The 15,804-nt window shown below is 38.6% G+C and overlaps 1 protein-coding gene and 1 pseudogene across 2 annotated transcripts in view; one reads left to right on the top strand and one right to left on the bottom strand.

The window, feature by feature from the left end:
- The window catches only part of AGO3 (argonaute RISC catalytic component 3), a 220,630-nt gene that overhangs the window by 128,155 nt on the left and 76,671 nt on the right, over positions 1-15,804 (top strand). The gene's annotated exons all lie outside the window — the stretch shown is intronic.
- LOC102872010 lies at positions 8,948-9,381 on the bottom strand (annotated as a pseudogene).

Raw genomic sequence — 15,804 nt, forward strand, 5'->3', positions numbered from 1 at the left:
CTTGACATTGAGCCTCGGTCCGTATTGAAGGCTGCAGTCCTTGACCCTCTGCAGTAAGTGCATGAGGTCCTCCTCAGTTTCAGCGAGCAAGGTTGTGTCATCTGCATTACGCAGATTGTTGATAGATTGCCCACCAATCCTAATGCCACGCCTCTCCTTATAGAGCCCGCCTCTCGGATAATCTGCTCTGCATACAGGTTGAAAAGGTATGGAGATAGGACATATCCCTTGCGCACACCCTTCCCAATTTTGAACCATGCAGTGTTGCCCTGCTCTGTTCTGATGACTGCCATAATTCTTCAATGATGCTAATTTTCCCATAAATGTAAATTCTTTGTCTATTACCTAGTCCTCCCCTTCTTTTAGACAAGAAATAATAATCATTGATCTATTTTTATCAAAATTAAGTTATTTAAATGATATGTTTATCCTTTTTTTGTAATTGTCTTCTGTCACTCATCATACTGTTTTTATGCTCAAACTTTTTGTGGCATTTGTGAAGACTTCAGTTCTCTTTATAACTCAGTTGTATTCCATTGTATCACAGTTTGTTTATCCACCCATCCATTCATGGGAACTTAGGGTTGTTTCTACCTTTTTGGTATAATATGATATGAACATAGGCATCCATCACTTTGTTCACATAGCTACTTTTCAGTTTCTCCTATATTTAGGAGAGAAATTGCTAGGTAATATGGTAGTTTAGTTTTTATTTTTTAAATTGTCACTTTAATGGTAGTTTTAAAAAGGTTAGATTTCATTCATTTATTGATGCACATTTTCCCCTCCTCTTTTTTTTTTTTTACTACTTTGGCAATTCCCTTTGTAATGTACTTTTAAAAAGTTCATATTGTTACTTGTCATACACTAATGCCTAAGCAGACATTCCTTTTTCTTCATCTACTCCAGTGCAGTGTTCATTATCTATCCACTCTTTACCTGTTCTCCCTTGACCCCCTGTGTCAATCCTATTTTATAACAGCAGTATTATGCAGTATTTTTCCTTTTGTAACAGATATTTCACTCAGCATAATGTCTTCCAGACCCACTTATGTTGTGTAGTGTATAACAAGTTCATTGTTTTTCACTGCTGCATCATATTCCATTGGGTGGATATACCAGTTTTACTATCCATTTGTTTGCTGATGGGCATTTGGGCTACTTCCATCTCTTCGCTATTGTGAAACATGGGTGTGCATACATCTATTTGTGTCACAACTCTGCTTTCTTTCTTTGTTATATTCCCAGTAGTTGGATAGCTGGATCAAATGATATTTCTATTTCCAACTTTTAGAGAAAGTGCCAGATTACCTTCCATAGTGGTTATACCATTTTACATTCCCACCAGCAGTGACTGAGAGTTCCAGTCTCTTCACATCCTCAACAGCATTTGTTGTTGGATATCTTGTTAAACTTCGTTATTGTTGCTGGGGTGAGGTGATATCTCATTGTTGTTTTGATTTGCATGTCTCTGATAATTAGAAATTTTGACTATTTCTTCACATGTTTATTAGCCATCTGAATACTACAACCTGGAGGGGATAAAATAGATTAATGAAATCCCTAAAAATAAAATCTTATACACATCACAAAACTTCTCCAGTGCAGTACAAAAGGAAACCCATATAAACTTGGGGAAAAAAATAGTTGGCAATAACCTACCTGATAAGAGAATCAAAACTAAAATTTATAGAATACTCCAGCATCTCAAGAACAAAATGGACCCAAGATATGAATAGATATGTCTCTATTTTTAATGTTTTTTAAAATTACCGTACTGTTTGCCTCGATAGATGCACTATTTTATATTTCCACTAACAATAACTATAACTGCCATTCTTATAGGAGTGGTTGTTGTTGTGTTCCATTGAGTTGTAACTGACCTATAGCTGACCCATCAATTGGTTTTCAGAGGCAATAAATCTCACAGGAAGAGATTGTCATCTCTCTCCTGGAGAGCAGATGGTGGATTCGAACTGTATGCCTTTGGGTTGGCAGCACAGATCCTTAACATTAGGCCACCAGATCTCCCTAATAGGAATGGAATGGAATCTAATTGTAGTTTTTATTTGTATATCTCTGGAGTCTATGAAGAAAAATGTGTTATCAAGATCAGAAGAAGACTCATCAACAAATCGAGTTACACAGATGACACAACTTGGTTTGTTGAATGTGAAGAGGGCTTGAAATGCTACAGAGGATCAAAGACTATACAGCTTTCAATACTGATTACATTTCAACATTAAGAAAATAAAAATCCTCATCTCCAGGCCAATAGACAACATCATGATAGGTTGAGAAGAGATGGAAATTGTCAGTGATTTCATCTTGCTTAGATCCACAATTGACATCCTTGGCACCAGCAACCAGGAAATCAAAAGATATATTTCAATGGACTGTTAGAGATCTTTCCAAAGAGCTAAAGAGCAATGAAGTAAGTTTGAAGATTAAGGTGAAGCTGATGCAAACCATAATATTTTCAATTACTGAAATTTGATCAGTGAATAAGGCTGACAGAATAATTGATGCCTCTGAGTTTTTGTGCTGGAAAAGAGTGTTGCATTTCCTGTGGTCTGTCAAAAAGGGGGGGGGGACCCCAGAACACCAGATATGTTTGTAAAAGATGCAACCAGGTTGCTCCTTAGAGGTAAGGATAGTGAAACTTTGTCTCATATCCTTTGGGCATGTTAGGAGGGGTAAGTCCTTGCAAAAGAATATCGTGTTTAGAAAAGTGGAAAGTCAGTGAAGGAAGGGAAGACAATGAGGTGGATTGGCCCAGTAATTGTCACTGTGGGCTCCTGTATGTCAGAGATGGTCTGGATGGCACAATCTAAGGCAGGGATCCATTATTCATCGGATAACTTATGTGTCATAGTTGACTCAACATCATTTAACAACAATGACTAATTGGAGAGCTCTTTTGACATAGTCTCTGGTAGTTAAACTGCTAACCCAAAGACTGCATCTCTCTGGCAGTTTGAATCCACCAGCGACTCTGTAGAACAATGAGCAGTCTCCTCCTGTGCGATTTACAGCCTCAGCATCCTGCTGGAGAATCAACTGTGGGTCAGTTTTAATTTGATGGCAGTGAGATTTTTGAGAATGGTTAATTATGATGAGCATCTTTATATATGCTTGTTATTGTTGTTGTTGTTATGTGCCTTGAGTCACGAGCGACACATAGTGACCCTATGTGCAGTGGCCCTAAGCCCTGCTGTATCCCTTGCCAATCTTACTTTATCCGACACATCTATCCCCATTTCCCCAGGGACTGCATCAATCCATCTCATAGAGGGTCTTCCTCTCCTGCACTGTCCCTCCACCCTCCCAAGCATGATGTACCTCTCCAAGGACTGATCCTGCTTTGCAACATGTCCAAAGTATGTCAGACGAAGCTTCAGAATCCTTGCCTCCAAGGAGCAGCCTGTCTTCACCCTCTCCAGGACAAACTTGTTTGTTCTTTTAGCAGTCCATGGTCTACTCAGTACTCTTCTCCAGCGCCAAGGCTCAAAGGCATCAACTCTCCTATCATCCCTAGTCATTGTCCAGCTCTCTGATGCATAGCAAGTAATTCTCCAGCGCCAAGGCTCAAAGGCATCAACTCTCCTATCATCCCTAGTCATTGTCCAGCTCTCTGATGCATAGCAAGTCATTGCAAAGACCATGGCCTGTACCAGGCTCACCTTAGTCTCCAGACTGACATTGTTGCTCTTCAGTACTTTGGAGAGGTCTCTGAAAGCAGACATTCCCAATGCAATTCATCTTTTAATTTCCTGGCTGCTGGTACCAAGAGTGTTGATTATAGAGCCAAGCAAACGGAAGCTGTCAACAATCTCAATCTCTCATGATGCTTCCAATTGACCCAGTGGTAAGAATCTTTGTTTTCTTGATGTTGAGTTTCAATCCATATTAAAGGCTGCAGTCCTTTACCTTCAGCAACAAGTACTTCAGGTCCTCCTCAGTTTCAGCAAACAGGGTTGTATCATCTGCATAATGCAGACTGTTGATGTGTCTCCCTCCAGTCCTGATGCCACACGTCTCTCATAGAGCCCAGCCTCCCTAATAATCTGTTCTGCATATATATTGAAAAGATATGGAGATAAGACCCTTCCCAGTTTTGAACCATGCAGTGTTTTCTTGGTCTGTTCTGATGACTGCCTCCAGGTCCAAGTATAGGTTTTGCATAAATACAATCAAGTGTTCTGCGATTTCCATTCTTCTCAGAGTCAGTCACAGTTTGTTGTGATCCATTTAGTCAAATACCTTTGCATAGTCAATGAAACTCAGATAGCCATTCCTCTGGTACTCTCTGCTTGTTAGAGACTTGAATATCCACGTTACTGAAATGCCTAAGTTTTGTGCCCATTTTTATTATTTGCCTTTTGATAATTATAATACTATTTTTATATTCAGAATAGTATAGACTAATTGGATATTGAGATTTTTCCCAGTCTGTAAGTTGTCTTTTTCCTTTTTGATGGCAAAAGTGTGTAATTTTCTTGAGGTCCCTGTTACCTATTTAGGCTTCTGCTTCTCATGCATTTGTTGTTAAATGTGATTATCTATCATTTAAAATAGATAATTCTCACAGCTTTCTCTCTATATTTTCTTAGGTCCTTGATAATTTTTAATTTTTAAATATAGTATAAAATATAGAACCTTATTCATTTATGAAAGTCCAAATTCCCCATATATCTACATCTGTTTGCTGTCAGGAAGACGTGTTGCATTGGGAAAATCTGCTCTAAAGGACCTCTTCAAGATGTTGAAGAACAATGATGCCAGTTTGAAGACTAAAGTGTACCTGATTTAAGCTATGGTTTTTTCCGTTATTTGCTGTGGATCTGAAAGTTGAACAATGAGTAAGAATGACAGAAGAATCAATATCTTTGGTTAGTGTTTGGAGCAGGATACAAATATCCCATGGACTGCCAAGAGAAAAATCAAATTATGTCTTGGAGAAAGTGCAGCAAGAGTGCTCCTTGGAGGCAAAGATAATAGAGCTTTTGGGCATTTTGCTAGGAGAGGCTGTTTCTTGGAGAGAGATATCATGCTTGGAGAGGCAGAGAGTTGGTGGGGAGGAAGACTTTCAACTGGGTGGACTGACTCAGTGACTGCTTCAATGGGTTCTAGTGTGTCAGGAAGTGTGAAGATGGTGAAGATGGCATAGGATAGGACAGTGTCCAGATTTGCTGTTCATAGTTTGCTGTGGATCAGACTTGACTCAACAGCCCCTAACAACAACATTGACTTTCTACTGTCCTTGTGTTGCTTTACTTTGTGGAAGCCTTTCGACCTTTTAGTCAGCCACTTTTTCATTTCTGCTGTTACACTTTTAATGTCTATGTGTTCTTCATCTTTCTGAAAGTTACTTCTTAAGCATGCTGTTATTATTTTATGGGTACATTATTGTTGTTGTTGTTATGTGCCATCGAGTCGTTTCCGACTCATAGCGACCCTATGCACAACAGCTCTAAACCCTGCTCTATCCTGCGCCAACCGCACCGCCTCTGACACACCCATCCCGATTACCCCAGTCACCGAATCAATCCATCTCATAGAGGGTCTTCCCCTCCTGCGCTGTCCCTCCACCCTCCCAAGCATGATGTCCCTCTCCAAGGACCCGTCCCTCCTGGCAACATGTCCAAAGTATGTCAGACGAAGCCCCAGAATCCTTGCCTCCAAGGAGCAGCTTGGTTTAATCCTCTCCAAGATGGATCTGTTTGTTTTCCTGGCAGTCCAGGGTACATTCAGTACCCTTCTCCAGCACCACAGCTCAAAAGCATCCACTCTCCTTCTGTCCTCCCTAGTCATTGTCCAACTCTCTGATGCATAACAAGCGATTGCAAATACCATGACTGTATCAGGCGCACCTTAGTCTCCAGAGAGACACTGTTGCTCCTGAGTACCTTTGAGAGGTCCCTAACAGCAGACTTTCCCATCGCGATACGCTTTTTGATTTCCTGACTGCTGGTACCAAGAGTGTTAACTGTGGAGCCGAGCAAACTGAAGCTGTGAACACTCTCAATCTCTTCATCATCCATCCTGACGCTGCCAATTGGTCCAATGGCGAGAATCTTTGTCTTCTTTACGTTGAGCCTTAGTCCATACTGAAGGCTGCAGTCCTTGACCCTTCGCAGCAAGTGCATGGGTACATTATCTTCTCTTAATTCAATGACCGTAATTTATTTTGGTCTTTTCTCCCTCCTAAATATACTTCTATTTCTTCTTGTTTTTCTGAAATATTTTACATTTTAATTTTATTTTCATGAAAGTTTACAGAAAAGTTAGATTTTCATTCATTCCTTGTTGCATATTTCTCCCCTCCCCCCCAGTTAACTTTAAAAAATATATTCACTCGTTCTTGGATAATTACCTCCTTCCTGCACCCCCCAGTCCCTTGCAATGTACTCTTATTCTGGGCTATTGTCATATGTGTAGTGCCTAATTATATATTCCTTTTAAACAGTTCTTTCCTTCATCTGTTCCAATGCAGTGTTCATTATCTATCCATTCTTATCCTATTCTCTCAACCCCCCATCAGTCCTGCTTTATAACAGTAGTGCTATGCAGTATTTGTCCTTTTGTGACTGAAATATTTCACTCAGCATACTGTCCTCCAGGGTCACCCATGTTGTATATAATGTTTTATGAATTAATTTTTTTCAATGCTGCATAGTTTTTCTATCCATTGCTTTGTTGGTGGGTTGCTTCTGTCTCTTTGCTGTTGTGAATAACAAAGCAATAAACATGGGTGTGCATATATATGTTGGGGGGGGCAACTCTGGTTTCTTTAGGGTGTATGGCTAGAAGTGGAATTGCTGGGTCAAATGGTATTTATATTTACAATTTTTTGAGAAAGCGCCAAACTGCCTTCTATAGTGGTTGAACCATTTTACACTCCCAACAGCAGTGAATAAGGATTTCAATCTCTCCGCAGCCTCGTCAGCATTTGTTGTTTGATGCTCTGTTGAACTTGGCAATTATTGCTGGGATGAGATGATATCTCATAGTTGTTTTGTTTGCATCTCTCTGAGATCTAGGGATTGAACATTTGTTCATATGTTTGTTCGCCATCTGAATGTCTTCTTTGATGAAGTTTCTGTTCATATCCTGTGTCAATTTTGCAGTAGGGTTGTTTACCTTTTGCTTGTTGAGGTGCTGGAGTATTCTATAAATTTTAGATATGAGTCCCTTATCAGATGTGTCATTTCCAAATATTTTTTTTCTTTTTACTTCATTGGAGAAGTGAGGGTTTTTTGTGTGGTGTTTTCTTGTTGTTGTTGCTTTGCTTTGTTTTCTTTTGTTTTATATTGGTTTATTTACAAAGTTTGAATACATTGTTTTTTACACCAGATCTTTCCCACTTCCTTCACTTCCCCCACCCATCATATTGTGCAACCCTATGATTTACCCCCCCCCCATCCTCACCCCTTTGGTTCTACCCTTTCCCCCCTTGGATCCTCATACTCATTCTACAGTAATAATTTTATACAATTTTTGTCCATATGGGACTAATTCACTCACCATAATTCTTGGAGAGGTTTTCTGATGTGGATAGATTTCTTTTTTCTTCATTTCTCTTTTCCATTTTGAAAGCTGTCCTCTGATATCTAATGTCCTTGCTTATCTACTTAGGATTCAGTGGGAGTCTGAAGCAGTAATTGTTCATTGTTAATGGTACCATTGAGTTGATTCCAACTCATAGTGACTGTGTGTACAACAGAATATAATACAGCCTAGTCTTGCAGCATCCTCCCAGTTACTGCTTTTGGGGCCCATTGTTTCACCCACTGTGTCAATCCATTTCATTTAGAATCTTTCTTTCTTATGGATGCTCTACATTGCCAGTCATGATGTCCTTCTCTAAGAACTGACCCTTCCTGATAACGTGTCCAGAGAATGTGAACAAAGTCTCACCATCATTGCTTCTAAGGTGCATTCTACATGTACTTCTTCCGAGATAGATCTGTTTGTTCTTCTGGCAATCTATGGGATATTCAGTATACTTTGCCAACACCATAGTTTCAAAGACATTCATTCTTCTGCCTTAGTCAATGTGTAGCTTTCACATGCGTGAAAATATACATGAACATACTGTGGCTTGAAACAGTGCATCTCAGTCTTCAAAGTGACATTTTGTTGTTTAACACTAACAAGAGCTCCTTTGTGGCTGATTTACCTCATGCAATGTATTGTTTGATTTTTTTTTATAATAAAAAATATTTTACTAAAACATAAGATTTACAGGAGTTTCCAGACAAGCCATACAAAATGGTCACAAGCTTTTTCTTGAAGGGAGGATTCTACGCTTGACAGCAAAATCACGTTCTTAGTGAGAGCTGTGATGTTTGTGTAATGTTCCATTTTGGTTCAAACAATCAAGGTTGTCCATCTACAGCGTCTAATTAGACTTGGCTAGAGGGTATATTCTAAAGAAAAATTGGTTAGCTGCTTTTAACCAATGTAATTACATCACCATAAAAAGGGGAAGGGAGCCCATAAATTGAAAATGAAGTTACCTCCCCCTCAAAAAAGGGTTAAAAAAAATTAGAACAGATCTTCAGTGCAGTGATAGGTCGAATGTGACAAATAAAAAAAAAGGTAAAACACCCACACCCCTGCAGCTAACCCTGACTACTACCTTCATTCACAGTGCTTTCTACTTAAACCATGATGGGGAAAGAAATGAATAAAAGCAGAGAGGGGCCACTACCTTTAAACGTTTTGCAACAATCCGGATGATACTTCTAGCCTCTGCTCATGCTTTACAACAGAATCAGGACAAGACAAATTTGCTAATGTGCATTTAATCACCAAAAGACTGAAGATATCTGGGCTTTTTATTCTGTAATGCTTCTAAGACTGTGTCCATTAAATGCAAACAAAAAAGGATGAAGTCTTGGCAGAAGAGGAGAAGTGATGCACACTTGAAGATCAGACCGACTTAAACATTATTCATAGTCCTTGCTCTTGCCGTTTCAATGACTTGGGCTTCGTTGGTCTTCCACTGCTGGGCTATATCATTTGCTAATGGATCATCTGGATTGTGAGTGCTTAACAAAGCCTGGATCAAAAGCAGAACTGTGCGAATCTGCAGTGCTGGGGACTATTTATTATTTATACTATTTCTTCCCAACTTGTCTACATTAGGGTGATAAATTTTGGTCAAGAAACGTACTGTGGGAGCTGCCATTAGGTATTCTTCTGGAAGGAATAGTTCAAGTTTAAAAGTCCCTCCCTCAAAGGGGGAGTCCTGGGGCCAGCAATGACATGAAAATAACGAGCATTGCTCTCATCTGGTTCTGCTTTAATCCTGGGAACAGGTTCTGCCAGCAAATGCTGGGTTTCCTTGATAATCCTGTGGGGCAGCCCAGCCATCTGGTCAGATCCCAAGTTTGGCCTCTGGTCTCGTCTCCTGCTCTACCTGCCTCACGCAAGGGTGGAAGTCCTGGGCTCCCCATTGTTTGATTTCTTGACTGCTACTTTCTTTTTTTTTTAATTTTTATTGTATTATTTTTATGTGTACCATCAAATCAGATCTGACTGGTACAGGAGGAGATTGCCCCCCTCCTTCTCCAGCAGAGCATCTGGTGTATTTGAACCGCATACCTCTGGGATTGCAGTGCAGCATCTTGCCACTAGGCCACCAGAGCTCCCTTTTGACAGCTACTTTCATGGCTATTGATTGTGGACTGAAGTAAAATGAGATCCTTGACAATGTCAATATTTACTCTGTCAATCATGCTGTTGCTTATTGGTCCAGTAGAGATTTTTATTACCTTTATATTGAGGTGTAATCCATTCTGAAGTTTAAAATACTGACCATAAAGTCTAAAAACATTGAAGGGACTTGGTAACTTTAAACATCAAAGGATGATTTCAGTGCACCAGCGTTGGCAAATCAACAGTATTGGGGTTATTCTTCTTGCCAGTCAAGTTACTCTGAGTTTTCCAAATTCCTGCCTGAATAGGGTTCTGACTGCCTGCAACCTCAAAGCAAAGCTGAGATTTCTGGCCAGGGGAAGTTTCTGTGTCTGGCACTTAATATGGGTCATGTAATCCTTTTTTTTGTTTTTGTTTTAGTATCCTCAGCTGTTCCCTAGCATCCTCACTACACAGCGTCTTTGTTTTATTTTTTCCACAGTTTGGATTTATGCTGAAACATTCAATAGTTTAACAGTGTTTTTAGAGGCAGTAAATCGCATGGAAGGAGATTACCCACTAGGCTATCAGATCTATTACATGTAGTCCCAGTTATTTTAAATATGGCACATATTTTTCTTTTTTTGCATCTATGTTTTGCTGTGTTTTAATAGAAATTTTTAGTCTTGACACATGGACAGTCAATTTAAGAATCCTAATCTCTTCGCAAAGTTTATTTTCCTTGGAAGTAAGACCCCAATAGGTAAATGAACACATAGTATAAGTTAAAAATGAGAAAAAGACACTTGTAAGTATTGTTCCTGATCATGTCCCAGCACAAATAAATACCTTACATTTGAGTGTTCACCACAGTTCTATGAGCAACAGACATTTTTCTGATTTTACAGAGGGAAAAGTTCAGAAAAGTAACTAATAAAGTATTGGAGCTAAGGTTAAACCTACATACATTTGATTTCGAAACCTGAAAACCCTTCTTCTAATACTGTTACCCAGGAAATAAAAGAATATCTTTTAATAGGAAAATATTTTTCAATTAAAAAGTAATTATTTATTACTATATCTAATAAAATATTAACAAGCTTTTATATTATAAAATTTTAGTAAAATACATTAAAATAACCTTAATAATATTTTATTTGTAAATTAAAAGATTAGTATTTGGGACATTATCTATTTTAGTATATTTCTTTTCCTTAGTTACAAATTTCCTTCTATTTTAGCAGGCTTAGGTCATTGATAAAAATCTAATCACTTTCACGATAAATCTACATCTTATTTCTCTTTTATCTGAACGGAAGTACTTCCCCATTAATTTTAGTTTTGTGTGTCAAAAATTATCAGTGGTGTTAATTAGATATTTAGGTTGTTTTCATTCATTTTACTATTTCAAGCAAGGGTACAGTAAAACATCCTGATTTTTATTTACTTTTACAAATGTAGAATTTCTATAGATTATATACGTGTTGGAGTAGTGTTGCTGGATTAGAAGTTTAATATATCCTCATATTTACTTATTAGTCTGAAATGGCTCTCAGAAGTGCAGGTTTATAGTTTATGCTTCTGTCATCTGTCTGTGAGAGCTATTATTCTCATATTGTCTTGCTCTTGTTGGTTGGTGTTAGTTGTTTTGAAAACTTTTTGTCAATCTTAATAAATATAAAGTTGTATCTCCGTATTTTTAAGTACATAGTTCCTTTATCAGAAATAAAAGTATTGTGAAAAATAAACTTTGATTTACTGGGGAAAAGAAGAAATAAAAGTAATTGGTAAAATTTCTAATTTTTTGTCCTCTAGATTATCTGCTCTATGAAATACTTGTTCATATCCTGTGATACTTTTTACTGTTTTAGCTTTTTGATTTGTAAAACCTCTTTACATATTCTGGGTAGTAATCCTTTGCTATTCAGATTGCGGAAATCTACTAGTTGAACTTTAAAACTTTGTTTGTGGTACCATTTCTTTTTTAATTATGGTTTATAGATTTCATAGCTTAAGAGTTAATTCTCTTCGAATCCACCAGGTGCTCTGCTGGAGAAGGAGGAACAATCTCCTCCTGTACCAGTCAGATCCAATTTGATAGTACACACACACACACACTAAAAAAATTTTTTTACGTTAATTCTGTACCTCCAAGATAATAAATGTGTGGTTTTCATTTTATATTTAATTCTCTGAAAAAGAATTTAATTTTGTATATAATGTGAAGAAGCACAGTACCAGAGGGATGTCTATCTGCATTTCATTGATTATGCAAAGTCATTAGACTGTGTGGATCACAACAAACTGTGGCTGACTCTGAGAAGAATGGAAATCACAGAATGCTTCATTCTGCTTAAGTGAAACCTATACTTGGACCAGGAAGCAATCATCAGAACAGAGCAAGAAAATACTGCATGGTTCAAAATTGGGAAGGGTGTACGCTACAGATGTGTCCTACCTATCTCCATACCTTTTCAATCTATATGCAGAACAAATCATCTGGGAAGCTGGGTTCTATAAGGAGGACTGTGGCATCAAGATTGGAGGAAGACTCATCAACCCCCTGTGTTATGCAGATGATACAATCTTGCTTGCTGAAACTGAGAAGGACCTGAGGTGTTTGCTACAGAAGGTTCAGGAATGCAGCCTTGGATATGGATTGAAGCTCAACATTGAAAAAACAGAGATTCTCATCAGTGGGCCAATTGGCAACATCATGATGGATGGTGAAGAGATTAAGATTGTTCAAAGCTTTAGTTTGGTTGGCTCCACAATCAACACTCTTGGTACCTGCAGACAGGAAATCAAAAGACGAATTGCATTGGGAAATTCTGCTGTCAGGGGCCTCTTCAGAGTACTGTAGAGCAATGATGTCAATCTGGAGACTAAGGTTTGCCTGATCCAGGCCATAGGCTTCACAATTATGTGCTATGCATCAGAGAGCTGGAAAATGACTAGGGATGATAGAAGGAAAATTGATGTCTTTGATCTGTGGTGCTGGAGAATATATGGTGAACTGCTAAGAGAACAAACAGGTTTGTCCTGGAGAAGGTGAAACCAGGCTGCTCCTTAGTGGCAAGGATTCTGAAACTTCATGCAACATACTTTGGGCATGTTGCAATGAGGGACCAGTCCTTGGAGAGGGACAACATGATTGGAAAGGTGGAGGGACAGCACAAAAGAGGAAAACCTTGGATAAGATTAATTGATTCGGTGATAGGGGTAATGGGGGTGGGTGTGTTGGAGACAGTAAGGTTGACACAGGATAGAAGAGGATTCAGAACTGTTATATATCAAGTCAAGTGACTTGATGGCACATAACAACATCAACAGTCTTTGAAATCTGTTTGTCTAGTCTTTGTGTCTATTCTCAAGGAGCCCCAGTGGAAGAGTGATTAAATGCTTGACAGCAAACCAAAGGGTCATTGCTTCAAACCCAAGAGCCACTCTACTGAAGAACAGTGTGGCAGTTTGTTTCTGTAGAGATTTACAGCCTTGAAAACACTGTAGGATTTTTCTACCCTGTCTTACAAAGTAGCTGTGAGTTAGAATCAGTAGCTGTTATCTTGACTGAAATAACAGTTTCGTCTGGGTTCACCAGAGAAGCAAAACCAGTGAAACATATGTAGAGAAATTTGCTGTAATGGAGTGGCTCACAAAATTAGAAGGGCTGCAATCCCAAATTTGTGTGTCAGGTAAGAGGGTAAAGAACCTACAGGCTCTAAAACAACTATGAGATATCTTCTCACCTCAGTAAGAATAGCAAAATTGAACAGAACAGCAAACAACAAGTGTTGGCAAGGTTGTGGAGAAACTGGAATCCTTATTTACTGTTGGTGGGAGTGTAAAATGGTACAGCCACTATGGAAGGCAATATGGCGCTTTCTGAAAAAGTTGAAAATAGACATATCATTTGACCCAGCAATTCCACTACTTGGAATATACGCCAAAGAAACCATAACCGCCACCCAAGTAGGTATATGTACACCCATGTTTATTGCGGCTTTGTTCACAATAGCAAGGAGTTGGAAACAACCTAAGTGCCCATCAACAAACGAATGAATAGAGAAGCTGGGGTATAGTCACACAGTGGAATACTACACTGCATTGAAAAACAAGAAACTCATGAAATATTATTCAAAATGGATGACCCTGGAGGACATTATGCTGAGTGAAATATCTCAAACACAAAAGGACAAATATTGCATAGTGCCACTGTTATAAAACGGGACTGACATAGGGGTTGGGAGGGGAGACTGAAAAAGATGGGATAAATTATGTATACTGCATTGAAACAGATGAGAGAGAAGACTGTATAAAAGGTATAAATGATTAGGTACTATTGTCATGACAAGAATCCAGAACTAAAGCTGCATGGTGGGGTGGATTTGGGGGGAGGGATTGTATAACAATGAAAGACTTTCTTTTTAAAGAGAAGAATGGACTAGAGGGGAGGAGTGGGCAGGGAGAAAAGTGCAACAATGAATGAATGAATGCAAATCCAAAATCTCTGTAAATTTTCACACATTTCCACACACTTTTAAATTGACTGCTGTGCTTAGAAGCACCTTTTTTCCCCCTATAGCCATCATTTGTGGCAACGTGTTAAAATTAATAATAATTAAAATAAATTTAAAAATGAACCTGCAAGCTCATGATGTAAAGAATCCCAAATCTGGCTCACTCAGTTTCAGGGTTTGGCAGACCCAAAATTTGCTAGTCAGGTGTCAGGCTGCACATACTTTTTGCAGACTTTCATTCCAAGACCAGGAGGTCAAGCAATGAGAGAAGATCAAGATTGAGAAAAGAAAGTGAGCTTGGCTAGAGCTTCCATTTATGTATACTGTGTGTGGCCGTATGCCCAAGGAAACTCCCAGCTAATTGGCTGTGCACATCAGATCACAAAATGGAAGGTGATTCCGTGGTATCTGCCAAACCACTGAGAATCATAGCTTAACATAGTATTAGCCATCACAGATAGCATTATAGCAAATCTTGTTGATTATAACATCTTGAAAAGTCAGGCTATCTTCTTAAAAGTTGTGTTGACTGTTTCTGATCTCCTTGTTCTTTCCTATTAATTTTAGTATAAGCTTCTCATGTTCCAAAGAGAAGAGGGTGAATACTTAAAAGTCCTGTTGGTATTTTGATGGAAATTGCTTTGAGTTTGCAAATTAATTTGGAGGTAATAACTCACTTGTTGGCATTAAGTCAGAACTAATAGCTGACTCTATTGGCTTTCTGAGGAGGTAGCCCATCTTTCACCTTTGGAGCTACTGGTGATTTTTAATCACCACTTTTGAATTAGCAGTGCCACTCCCTACAGGGTAGGCATATAGTTAAAATGCTCTGTTACTAAGTGAAAAACATAAAGTAGTTCAAACACATTAGCCAGTCCACTGGAGAAAGAGAGATGATGGTCAACTTCTATTAAGATTTTCAGCCTTAGAAACCTGCTGGGAAACTTCTGTGCTGTCGTCAAGGGTTGCTGATGGGTTGCAGTTTACTCAAAGACAGTAGATTTGGCCTTTATTCCTTTTTTCAGTCTTACACATTCTTTGTTTAGATTTTATCTCAGATGCTCTGTGGTTTTTGTTGTAATTGTAAATGGTATTTTTAAATTATAATTTCAGTTAAAGTTTACAGAGCAGATTTGTATTCTGTTAAGCCATTCACTCATACATTGTTTTATGACATTGATTGTAATCCCAATGTAACATAATTTTTCCTGCTATCCTCTGCTCCTTATTTCCATCTATGCTTCCATTCTTTCCCTTTTTCCCTTCTTTGAGTTTTGGTCTTAGACCATGCTGCCCTGTGCTCCTGCTTAATTGAATGTTCTAAGTCCTGAATATGTCTGGAATGTTATTGTTTGCTTTATAGATCTGTCTATTGATCGGCTATGAGTTGTGCCACAGGAATCAGTTTAATGCCAGCTTCAAAATTGTAGCTAAAAACCATAGTCTTATGGTTTACACCAGTTTCTATCAGATGAGTAAGACTGGCCATTACTGGATATTGAGTTTTAGTCTACATTTATTTCCCACTCCATGGTGGACAGTGTTGGCTTCCCAACTAAAACAAGCCTGGAAGCAGGAGCGGCATCCACTTCTGAAATGGCTTGCCTCCGGAAACTCTGTGTACGAACAGTGCTCAGGC

This window comes from Elephantulus edwardii, unplaced genomic scaffold (assembly GCF_000299155.1).
Source record: "Elephantulus edwardii isolate Elephantulus edwardi_28Jun2011 unplaced genomic scaffold, EleEdw1.0 scaffold00049, whole genome shotgun sequence".
NCBI lineage: Eukaryota > Metazoa > Chordata > Mammalia > Macroscelidea > Macroscelididae > Elephantulus > Elephantulus edwardii.